Consider the following 12,369-nt stretch of genomic DNA (forward strand, 5'->3'; position numbering starts at 1 on the left):
CTTGTTCGTCTATCGTGTAATTCTGTCTCTTTGTGCATAGTTCGTTACATTTGTCTACGACGGCTCCTTCTCCAAAAGGTGTCGGTTTTCTGTAGGTCTTTCCGTGTTTCGCTATAACTTTCTAGCATTGAGACTGCCCTATATAGCTGCTATGGCGATATAAAGAAAGTTGTACGTAATAGACAAGCGTGGAATGATACAAAAAAGAAACCTTCTGACTGAACACTCGTAAAAACCATGGGAATTTTGCGACCTTCAATAATCGCACTTAATGTATGAGATATAACATTGGACAAAGTACTTTGACATGAAAGGCGACCACTTCGAAAAACTGGGAACTATTGTTCCTAAAACGAAAACTTCCAGAACGAGAACGTTTCACCTTGCCCTCGCAGAGGCCGCATCACAATAACAAGTCAACATTCCTCCAGGTTCACTTTGTTGTCTGCATAATTCTGATCCCTGAGCAGATTACTCATAGTGGAAGTGTTATGAGTATTAGGGTGTTTTCTCATACACGTAACCAGGTGAAAGAAATGTGTCGTGCTACACGACGATTGGTCGACGTTGTGGATGTGGGGGAACTCAGGGAAATGGTGCGCCTGGTCTGGTGACAAACTTCCGGAGAGGCTTCCCGCAGTCTTATCGCAACAGCTGAGGACGAAAGCCGCTCTGTTCTCAGCTCTCCGCTGCCCTGCAGAGACTGCACCGCCGTGCGCTGAAACTGGGCGGCAATCGACACCGCACTAAACACTAACAAGGTACGCGGAACGCACGCTTTTATGAACCTCCAAATGATGTGATTCTTCAATACATCAATGAATGAGAATTAACAGCCGGCCGAAGTGGCCGTGCGGTTAAAGGCGCTGCAGTCTGGAACCGCAAGACCGCTACGGTCGCAGGTTCGACTCCTGCCTCGGGCATGGATGTTTGTAATGTCCTTAGGTTGGTTAGGTTTAACTAGTTCTAAGTTCTAGGGGACTAATGACCTCAGAAGTTGAGTCCCATAGTGCTCAGAGCCATTTGAACCATTTGAGAATTAACAGAGGTCAAAACAATGTGAATTTTTCGTACGCAGAATGACTACTGTTAGTATGATTTTTGTCACCTTATTTTCCAATTTTTTTAACTTATTCATCGCACAGTTGTTGGTTTGAAGCTTTACTCGACAAAGCCAGCCTCCTGACGTACCGACCGTAGTGTAAAGTACAGCTGTCACTTGCCTTGCGGCAGCCACCTTAAAGTCGAGAGAAGTGAGCGTTGTTAAATCGAAGCCCAAACAGGGGTAATTGTGGTGGAAAATGACCTAAGGAGCACGTGTTTTGGTGTTCTATACAGGGTGATCACCCAAAACTTGCACCGCAAATATTGCGGAAATGGAAAATGCTATTGATATGTGGTTTTCTCAGAATGGATTGGTGGTCAGGTGCCTTTATTGTTAGCTAGTCAACAGATGGTAATAACAGAAATTGCATTTTTTGTCCGAACACACATTTTCTGAAATGGAACAATTCCGATTGACATTAACAAATTAAAAGTGGGCAAATTAGAGTGCCAGTTTTGTTTGTTGCAGGAGTCTAGTGAGAATCGTATATGAGATATCGTATTTTGAAAAGTTTCCACCCCGACACTTGTTTGTGCCACTCAACCTGCATAGTTGCTAGATACGATGTTATTATGCTTGCTTGCAATGTGCTTGTGTGTTCCTTGAGTGTATTGCGACTTGCTAATCAATTAGTGTGTGATAGTCCAAGCAGTAGGTCGTGTTTGGGCGATGAGATTTACGAATGCATAAAAAGCCGACATGCTCATGGTGTATGGACAGTCTAGGAAGAATGCAGTTCGTTCTTGCACGGTGTATGCGGCAAGGTATGCCCTACAGGTGTCATCCATCTTGCCAATCATTTATCAACCTCTTCAACCAGTTACGTGAAAGTAACACCTAGACAACGTAACAGAAAGAAACAAGTGACGACAGAAGAGGTGAAAATTAATGTTCTTGTTGCGCTTGCAGTTATCCTGTATGTTAGCTTCCGCACAATCGCTCGAGGAAGTGGCGTGAATTAGGTAAATGTCCTGCGCATTCTGTATCGACATAGGTTCCATCCCTGCCACATCTCTTTCCATCAAGAGCTGCATGGACACGATTGTGAGAATCGTGTTAACTTCTGTGCATGGGCGTTAAGAAAAGATACTCCAGATGCATCATGTATCTTGTTCAGTGATGAAGGCACATTTATTAACCATGGCCAGGTACACCGCCGAACCATGCGCTGTTGGTCTGTTTATAGACCGCTTTCATTTCCTCAGGTGGAACGTCAGCGTCCATATTGTGTAAACGCGGGGTATGTGACAGTGAACCGTCAGGTCACAGCCTCGTTTCTCATAGACGGGATGCTCAACTCGCACAAGTATCGCAGCCTCCTAACAGATCGTTTTCAACGTATGCTAGAACACGTTCCTCTGCAGACTACGGGGAAGCTGTGGTACTAACATGATAGATGTCCAGCCCATAGTACACGAAGAACTAGACCATGTCCTAACGAATTACAGTAGGGCGTCGATTATCCGAACGTCGGTCAACCGAACGACCGCTTAACCGTACTGTGTACCCGCTCGCACCTGTTACTCTCCCACCCTACCGTCCATCATCCCCCTCACTCCCAAACCACGTTTCCCACAGTAGTCGCCACACTGGGCCACCGCTGGCGGAACATTGCTTCTAATGGGGCCTTCACAAGGCGCTGCTGACCGGCCAAGCAGCCAGTCGCTGTGTTTCAACAATCAGCACACTTCTGTCGGCTTGGCACTGGCAGTAGAAGTAGCGGCAGTATCAAAGCTGTTCACAGCAACAGCTGCGCCAGCTTAGATTTGAGGCGTGCCCCTCCGCGCAGTTTGAAAGACTGCGCGCCCCCCAAGAAGAGCTTTTAAAAATGGCTCTGAGCACTATGCGACTTCTGAGGTCATCAGTCGCCTAGAACTTAGAACTAATTAAACCTAACTAACCTAAGGACATCACACACATCCATGCCCGAGCAGGATTCGAACCTGCGACCGTAGCGGTCGCTCGGCTCCAGACTGTAGCGCCTAGAACCGCACGGCCACTCCGGCCGGCTGAAGAGCTTCTCACGGTGCAAACAGTCACCTTCTGTTCTCTGTTACGACCACTTGTGTGCTGCTGCGTGAAGAAGTGAACTTGACGATACAAAATGTTTAAACGTAAACGTGTTGTCCTTTCTATAAGGGACAAGTACGAGATTATTAAAAGGTTAGAAGAAGGTGAATCTGCAACCACTTTATCCAATGAGTACAAGGTGGGAAGTCGACAACTACGGATATAAAAAAAAAACAAAAGACGAGCATAGCAAGCTTTATAGCTATGCTTGATTCTACTGATGGATCAACAAGCCGTAAAAGTATGAAGCTCGCCACTAACACAGAACTAGATGATGCTGTTTACAAGTGGTTTACACAAAAGAGATCGGAAGGAGAACCTATCTCAGGTCCCATTCTGTGTGACAAGGTAATGCAGTTCAACGAAAAACTTGGAGGGCCTGTTTTTATGAATAAATTTACTGTACAGTACTTTTTTTGGCAAATACAGTTCGATTATCCGATCTAAAAAGTTTTCCAAACACCCATTTCCCCCAATTACTTCGGATAATCGCTGGATTTGATGCCTTAGATTTTTTTCCTAGGCGAAAGCTGAAAGACACTGTTTACAAGGACATGCAAACTACATTCGATGATACGCAACGACGCATTATTGCAGGCTGGTCGGACAGAGGACCCAATCCATTCCATATAAACACATACCCCACCGTTATGGACGCACCACCACATTGCACCGTGCCTTGTAGAAAACTTGGGTCCATGGCTTCGTGCGGTCTGTGCCGCACTCGAACCCTGCTATCAGCTCTTACCAACTGGAATCGGGACTCATCTAACCAGGCCACTGTTTTCCAGTGGTCTAGGGTTCAACCGATATGGTCACGACCCCAGGAAAGGCGCAGCAGGCGATGTTGTGCTGTTAGTAAAGGCATTCGTGTCGATCGTCTGCTACAATAGCCCATTAACAGCAAATTTCGCCGCACTGTCCTAACGGATACATTCGTCGCACGCCTCGTATTTACTTCTGCGGTTATTTCACCCAGTCTTGACTGTCTGTTAGCACTGAGACCTCTACGCAAACGCCGCTGCTCTCGGTCGTTAAGGAAAGCCGTGGACCACTGCTTTGTTCGTAGTGAGAGGTAATGCCTGAAATTTGATATTCTTGGCGCGTCCTTGACACTGTCGATCTCGGATTACTGAATTCCCTAACGATTTCCGAAATGGAATGTCCCTTGGGTCTAGCTACAACTACCATTCCGCGTGAAAATTCCTAACTCTTGTCGTGCGGCCTCAACCACGTCTGAAACCTTTTCACATGAATCACCTGAGTACAAATGACAGCTCCGCCAATGCACTGCCCTTTTATAACTTGTCTACGCAGTACTACCGCCATCTGTATATGTGCATGTCGGTATCCCACGACTTTTGTCATCTCATTGTGATTATGTACAACGAAAATTAATCGAGAACTGGATGACACTGATTTAACAGTCAAACTGGAAATTTTTGTAAATAGATAGCTGGCAAAATAATGCTCGCTTTCAGTCTACAGCTGAAATCGTACTCTCTACAGAAACTATTTACGTTGAGGAACGTGACAGCTAATTATAATTGTCAGCTATATGTATGATTAACAAAAAACGTCAGTCCAGCTACAAAGTAGGTTCTCGTGTGTCAGCTAAGCAACTGAACAAACAGGGCTCGTTACACTCGGTAATATTAACTGCACTGAACTGAAATCGGGCGAAAAGGCATGGTGTGGCGGTAAGGAAAGGGCATCACACATGGACACACTGCAAATTCTCAGTGTGCGTGCAAGTGGGCACGTGCGCATTACATCCTCATGGCCTTGAACAGTGCTCTCTTGGCTGCGTCATTTGGCAAGGCAGCATCCGTGATCTTCGGGTAACTTCCGCCAAGCTAAGCGATGTGCATTTGCACTTTCTATCTTACACGGCAGCCGCACGCAGACCGCTTTGTTGGACCACGAGGCTGCAGAGCTCTTTTAAGAACAGTGGTTTATTGTTGACTGAAACGAATAACCTTTATGAAGAAGGGGTAGACTGCTGTGGTGCAAAATACAGTTTTTTACAAATAAATTAGATTCGAAAGATATTGCATGTACTAGTATACAGTTCTTCTTTTTATATTATTGAAGTCTCCATTCGCATAGGTGTGTCCGTAATGTAGCATCGATAAGACGCCATTTCAATATTCGCGACAATAGACAACGGTCCTTGGGCCTCTGCCGCTACATTACCCCTGCAGGCATCAAGGTGTTTTAGGTTACATGGAGCACCAACCAAGAGCGAAATTTGTCGGCTTTACAATATGCTACAAATCTTGTAACATGTATTTCTTTTAAGTGATTGTGTTTGAAATGTGAGACCAGTTTAAAAGTGCTCACTGACAATATAACCAATAATGTAATGTTTGGAACTTATAGGGTGTCCGAAATTCTACAAGTTAATAAACTATTTTTCCTTATGAAAGGTATAACAAGCAATAGTGGTCAAAAATTGGACACTGAAAGTTTGTATAAACTAGAAACATTCAGTCTGTCCTTACATTTATTCTGTCTATTCACTCTTTGCTCTAATAACTGAATGAAACATTTTTTCTCTTGACATAAAGCTTTAAAAACAGAAATAAAGGCACTCGCACAAATATAGGTTACGTATATTGAATACTATCAACAAACACTCTTCAACAGAAGAGTATACTGTAATCCGTGGATGACAATTACCCGTGCATGCAAAATGGCTGATGCTGAATAACGGATGGAATATGTGCACGTGACTAAGAAAATGGAATAGTTCAAAAAGGTAACAAAGACATAGCAACAAAATTACTTGACAAAATCGAAGTTCTCAGACTGAGATAATGCAGTTACTGCTTGCAGCGGCTGCCAAATGAAATTTACACACAAAAAGAATTATGGTCACAGTTAGTACTAGCCCAGGTCAAAATATGCCCTTGACCATAGAAGTTGTATTTTTTATTTCCATTTTTTTTTACATTTTAACCGACTAATAGTCTATAACTTGGAAGACAAATATAAAAATGCCCATAAGCATACATTGAGGTGACGAAAGTCATCGGATGCATCCTAATATTGTGTCGGACGTCCTTTTGTGCGGCTTTGTGCAGCTACTCGACGTGGCATGGACTCAACGTATCGTTGGAAGTCCACTACAGAAATACTGAGCCATGCTGCCTCTATAGCCGTCCACAATTAAGAAGGTATTGACGGCTCAGGATTTTGTGCACTAACTGACCTCTCGACTATGTCCCATAAATGTTCGACGGGATTCACGTCGGGCGATCTGAGTGGTCAGATCATTAGATCTAATTGTCCAGAATGTTCTTCAAACCAGTCGCGAACAATTGTGGCTCGGTGACAGGGTGCTTTCTCATTCATGAAAATTTCGACGTTGTTTGGGAACATGGTGTCCATGAACCACTGCAAGTGGTCTTCAAGTAGCCGAACATAAATATTTCCAATCAATGATCGGTATAGTTGGACCAGAGGATCAATCCATTAATTGCTAACATAGTCCACGCCATTATGGAGCCCCCACCACATTGCCCAGTGCCTCGTTCACAACTTGCATCCATGGCTTCGTTGGGTCTGCACCACACTCGAACCCTACCATCAGCTCCTGCAAGCTGAAATCGGGATTCATCTGATAAGGCCACGGTTATCCGGTCGTCTAGGAGCTGTCCTTGATGTAACCGATTTGTGACGGTTCACGGTTTCACTGTGATGCCTACTGCTGCTCACACTGCTGCTGCAGATGCAGCACTACGTGCTTTAGCTATAAGCCGAACACGATGCTCTTCCTCTCGGCAGTGCCACGTAGCCGTTCGGACGGAGCCCGGTCTCCTTGCGACTTTACATACATGTTGACCACCGCTGCCAACAATCATGGACTGTGGCTACATTCCTGCCAAGTCTTTCTGCAATATCGTAGAAGGGATACCCAGATTCTCGTAGCCCTATTACACGACGTCTTTCAAACGCAGTGATGTGTTGATAATGGCGTCTTTGCCACCTTAAAGGCAACTTGACAAACATCAATTCACCACCTCCAATTTGAAAGGTTACGGTTACAGTGTGTATTTAATGCAAACCTGATTTGCATCCTCATAGTGCGGCAAAATCTGAACAGACATCATATTTCAGATGTGGAAACACGCCTACCAATGTTCGCTTATGTCGCACGAGTCCTTCTTGGTGTTGCGATTTTTTTCCCGCCAGTATAGTTCCAAAGGTTTGAATGGGGCTGAGGCTAGGTGATTTAGAGGGCTGGTCGAGGTGCAATCGCGTGATGTGAGTGTTCGTTAAAACAGAAACGTGTATGTTCAGATTCTTGAACGTGGCGCATGTAATCTTGTGAGCCGAGAATGTCTACAGCATAGGCTACTCCTCTTGAACATGTAGAAGAATAAGAAGCATTTGACGAACGATAATGCTGAAATAAACAAATCAGTTCATGTTGACGGACACAAGATTGAGTTGACCCAAATCTTGGTACGGAAAACAACCCCAACTCCATCCTGGACTACACTCACTACACTATGCGGGTTGCCGCGTGGGGTAGCCGCACGATCTCAGTCGCCTTGCCACGGTTCGAGCGGCTGTCCCCATCGGAGGTCTGAGTCCTCCGTTCGCTCGTCGGTGTGTGTGTTGTCCGTAGCGTAAGTTAAGTTAAATTAAGTAGTGTTTAAGCCTAGGGACCGATGACCTCAGCAGTTTGGTGCCACAGGAAGTTACCACAACCACGATGTGGGTTAAGCACCTCATGGGGCCGCTGTTGCGCTAGACGCCTTGCGTCATTTGTAAAGAGGAGAAGTCGCAACTTGTCTGACCACACATATCGCCTCCAGCAAGCTGCTGCCCAGTTTCTTTGTTGCTTGGCCCGCAGCATTACGTGCCATGTGGACAAAGGCCTTTTGAGAAGTAGCCAGATCCAAATGACCACTGCACGCAGTTTCTCTTCGCAACGTTAGCTCGGAAGCTGTTTGAGACGAACCTGCGTCTCTGACAGCAGCAACTACTGTAGAGTATGAAACCGATTGTCACTGACAATGGGTGATACTCGTCTTCGGCTCCTGCAGTTAACATCTTGTACGACCACTGGTTTTACTCCGTCTTTCCTGCCCGCCAGTGGTGTGAACAAGTTGGACAGTCTGTGTTGATACACAAACTGTGGGGAAACTTACGGTAGTGTGCTGAAAAGTAATGGGTCTGTATTTTTTTATGTGAAAATTCCTAAGGCTTTTTAAATAAAACAAGCGTTATTGACATTCTACATCATTGTTCTTCATGTCTGCATATTTGAAGTCTTCTGCCGCTAGAGGTCTCCGAGTCATACCGTGTAACGAAAAACAGTCGGCCCACTGTACGAGTCAGCTAACGTCGCCGTGCACGCAGAAGGGATACAAAACGTCACGTGGCACAGCGCTGTCGGCAAACGGCACAGCACGGAAGGATCTAGTTAACGCTATTTTGCGCTCTCTCAGCGCTTTCCGGCAGCAATTGTAGGCTTTATTTGGCTCACAAACAATATAGTTTCTTCACGAAAATGGACGCACATAAAACTGCTACGTTAGCTGTATTAAAACGCACACTCCTCCGTTGTCCATACGCTAGTCATGTTGTTCTGTCTGTCACATAGATCAATAAAAACCTCAGTATCCTTTAACACGTGGTAAGACAAACAGGACAGATACGTGTCCGGTCAGTAAGAGCATCACCTTATGGGAGCTCACCAAGTCGAACAAACTTTACTCTTGACAGACAACACACTCAATATTTACATAAAACAGGTATTATAGAAATTATTTCTACACTCATGTTCATAAAAAAGAAAAACAGAACACCTTGAACAACTAGAGATAGGACGTTCACGTTAACAGAACAAGTACAGCAGTATGTTCCGCAGAAATGATTAGCATTTTAACCACGACGGCCAGCGGGTTCAAGGTTAACATCGATATCGCGTCTCAACACCACCTGCTAGTAAAATGGGCCTGAGGCTCTCGTTGTCGCTTAAACCGGAGATAGTGGACCAGTGTGGCTTGAGCAGACGTGGAGGATGCCTCGCAGACGTATCCGCTAACCGTACCTTCAAATCAGTGAGTTTGAAACAGAGTGCGTTACTGTCATGAGATAATGTGATGCATCTATCTGCTCGTGTAGAACGAAGTTTTTCCGCAGTGCAACAGATCTGTGAAGAATGGTTCACGGAAAGCCGTAGAAGGCGACGAGATGGGTCAGGTCGAACCACCCCCACCATGCCCCGAGAAGGTCGACATCTCACCCAAATGGCATTGCAGGACAGATACACGTCCTCCTCTGCTCTGACGCAACAGTGGAACAGGGTAACACATCATACACTATCAGGGGTGACCGTCCAACCCCGTTTATTACGGCATGTGTTACGTGCGCGCTGTCCACCTTTCCGCCTACCTTTGACAAATGCGCAAAAGTATGTTACACGGCAATGGTATATGGAACGATGTCACTAAATACAGGAATGGAATGAAAACTTCACACACATACAGGTCCTCGAAAGCGAGTTATTGGGGGGAAAATACGTTCGATGTTGGCACAGAGGTGGTATTTGTTTCCGATATATCAGAAGAGAGAGACGGAAAAATCTTATAGGGCTCTTTACTACGCTGCGTTAGAAGGTTCTATTACAAGGAATTGTATGACAGATTAAAGCTTTGGCTGAAAATAGTTCACAGTTCTTTTACCGGCTTTGGATGTTACAAAATAACGAGGAGGAATGCTTTCGAACGTGAAAGAATGACTGTATAGATGCCGTTCTACACTGAAGTGCCAAAGAAACTGATATAGGCGTCCGTATTCAAATACAGAGATAAGTAAACAGGCAGAATATGGCGCTGCAGTCGGCAACGCCTATATAAGACAACAAGTGTCTGGCGCAGTTATTAGATCGGTTACTGCTGCTACAATGGCAGGTTATCAACATTTAAGTGAGTTTGAACGTGGTGTTATAGTTGGCGCACGAGCGATGGGACACAGAAACTTCGAAGTAGCGATGAAGTGGCGATTTTCCCGTACGACTATTTCACGAGTGTACCGTGAATATCGGGAATCCGGTAAAACATCAAATCTCCCACATCGTAGCGCCCGGAAAAAGATCCTGCAAGAACGGGAACAACGACGACTGAAGAGAATCGTTCAACGTGACAAAAGAGCAACCCTTTCGCGAATTGGTCCAGATTTCAATGCTGGGCCATCAACAAGTGTCATCGTGCGAATCATTCAACGAAACATCATCGATATGGGTTTTCGGAGCTGAAGGCCCTTTCTTGTGCCCTTGATGACTGCACGACGCAAAGCTTTACGCCTTGCCTGGGCTCGTCAACACCGACATTGGACTGTTGATGTCTGGAAACATGTTGCCTGGTCGCACGAGTCTCGTTTCAAATTGTATCGAGAGGATGGATATGTACGGGTGTGGAGACAACCTCACGAATCCATGGACCTGCATGTCAGCAGAGGACTGTTCAAGCTTGTGGAGGCTCTGTAATGGTGTGGGGTGTGTTCAGATGGAATGATACGGGATCCCTGATACGTCTAGATATGACTCCGACAGGTGACACGTACGTAAGCATCCTATCTCATCACCTGCAGCCATTCATTCTTCTGAGTTGAAGCACTTCCGCTGGCCACCACATTATTGAACATATCTGGGATGCCTTTATAACGTGCTCTTCAGAAGAGATTTCTACTCCCTCGTATTCTAATTCAGCCATCTGGGAAGAATATAATACCCTGTGCACGACAGTTTATAATTTGAACATGAGTAATGCTCTCGAATTATGCCAGTTTTGCTCATAAAATTAAAATAATAATAATGTCGTGTGACGAGGGCCTCCTGTCGGGTAGACGGCTTGCCTGGTGCAAGTCTTTCGATTTGACGTCACTTCGGCGACTTGCGCGTAGATGGGCGTGAAAGGATGATGATTAGGATAACACAACACCCAGTTCCTGAACGGAGAAAATCTCCGACCCAGCCGGGAATCGAACCCGGGCCCTTAGGATTGACATTCCGTCGCGCTGACCACTTTTTTAAATTTTTTTTATTTTTGTATTTTATTTCTTTTATTATCGTTGTGTTTGGTCGTTGCGGACGTCGCAAGACATCAAGTTCGGTGGTTGATCGTTCCACTCAGTTTTTTATTACAGAGGCCAACCGGCTCTCTGACCGAACACACTGAGCTACCGTGGCGGCAATCACTCAGCTACCGGGGGCGAACATAAAATTAAAAAGAAAATGGGTTATGCCTATTTTCGTCGAATCATGACTGTTTTATTATTGTCATTAATGTATTTCTTTTAATAGATAGTCGTTTATGAAGGGTGCATTGATGTTAAATGCAACTGTTACACTGATATGTTTCTCTCAGAACGGCGAGAGCTTGCAGGGTTGACTGCTGGCGGTGTGTCTTAGGCAGCACAGCTGCACTTTCGGACAAGCAACACGCACTCGTCTTCGTTCAGGAGAGCCATCATTTGTCTCGCTTTCTTCTGTAGCTCACTGGAGTTGCGGACTGTCGTGCATGTGTAGTTTTTGTCTGTATCGTTAGCGCTGGCCGCCCCCGCCACATGTGCGCCGGAGCCACAAAGTCTCTGACTGCGGCCGCAGGCAGCTGCCTGTAGAAATGCACCGAAGCCTCTTCTTGAGCTGCAGCAGTTGGTGCTAGCAGCGGCCTGTTCTCCGAACCAGCGGACGTTAGAAAAAGTGTTATGGAGAGATCTCCTGAACTCCTTTGTTGTTCCAGGGCCTGAAAATTGTTCGCTATTGGCTTGAAGAACATTCTGGACAGTTCGAGTGAATGATTTGGCCATACTGTTTGCCCGACGTGAATCCCAATGAATATTTGTGGGACATAATCGATAGGTCAATTCATGCCCAAAATTATGGACTGGAAACACTTTCGAAATTATGGATGGCTGTAGAGGCAGCAAGGCTCAATACTTCTGCAGGGAACTTCCAACGTCTTGTTGGGTCCATGGCATGTCGAGATAAGGCACTATGCCGGGAAAAGGAGGTCCGACACGCTATGATCAGTCCATTAAGGAAACAAATGATTTCTTCCCACCCTTCTGAAATCCCAGCTTCAGCTGTGCCTCTAACGTACTTGATGTCAACAGGACATTAAACCCCAACCTTCCTTTCTACTTTATCAATGGTGCTGTTGTTTATTTGTCTTTGT

General features: G+C 45.4%; 1 protein-coding gene across 2 annotated transcripts in view; it reads left to right on the plus strand.

The window, feature by feature from the left end:
- The first annotated feature begins 651 nt into the window (after nt 1-651).
- The window catches only part of LOC124776884, a 238,875-nt gene continuing 227,157 nt past the window's right edge, over nt 652-12,369 (plus strand). For both annotated transcript variants that reach the window (XM_047252070.1, XM_047252071.1), the window contains exon 1: nt 652-761. The gene's annotated coding sequence lies outside the window, so the exon portion shown is untranslated. The remainder of the gene's footprint in view (nt 762-12,369) is intronic.

Source organism: Schistocerca piceifrons, chromosome 2 (genome assembly GCF_021461385.2).
Source record: "Schistocerca piceifrons isolate TAMUIC-IGC-003096 chromosome 2, iqSchPice1.1, whole genome shotgun sequence".
Classification (NCBI taxonomy): domain Eukaryota; kingdom Metazoa; phylum Arthropoda; class Insecta; order Orthoptera; family Acrididae; genus Schistocerca; species Schistocerca piceifrons.